The sequence below is a fragment of the Tympanuchus pallidicinctus genome, unplaced genomic scaffold (genome assembly GCF_026119805.1).
Source record: "Tympanuchus pallidicinctus isolate F22 unplaced genomic scaffold, pur_lepc_1.0 scaffold3, whole genome shotgun sequence".
Classification (NCBI taxonomy): domain Eukaryota; kingdom Metazoa; phylum Chordata; class Aves; order Galliformes; family Phasianidae; genus Tympanuchus; species Tympanuchus pallidicinctus.
Window position 1 is genome coordinate 296,356 of NW_026294747.1, and position 564 is coordinate 296,919.

Consider the following 564-nt stretch of genomic DNA (forward strand, 5'->3'; position numbering starts at 1 on the left):
AAAGGAAGGGAAATTTAGAATAAATGTCAGGAGGAAGTTTTTCAGTGAGGGGCAGGTAGGGTTGAGGCACTAGCACATGCTGCCCAGGGAGGATATCCCAGAAGTGCTCAAGGCTGGGCTGGATGGGACACTAGAAAGCCTGATCTGGTGAGTGGTCGGGGTTGGAACTGCATGATTTTGAGGTCCTTTCACTGCTTTCCTAGATGTGATCCTGCTTCTGTCTCTCAGAGCCTGCCTCCCTTCCACACACAATTCAGACAAACACAACATTCCCTGTTTTGCCAGGCAAGGAGATGTTCAGCACCTAGCAAGGACTGCACGCTACCGCTCTTTCCCAAGAAGCTCGTTTGCCCGGAGCTCGCTGCTCACAACATTCGACACTGAAATCACCGGCACCGTTAATAAGCACGCGCAGCTCCACCTGCAGCACGCCAACAACGCCTCCCCCCTCTAGTGAGCCACCTGGCTCTGAGGCGCAGCCTGGCCCCGAGCCTCCGTTCCCCGCCCCCGGAGCGGTCGGCCGGCAGCGCCCCGCCGCGGGCAGGGGAAGCCGGGGCCGGGCTC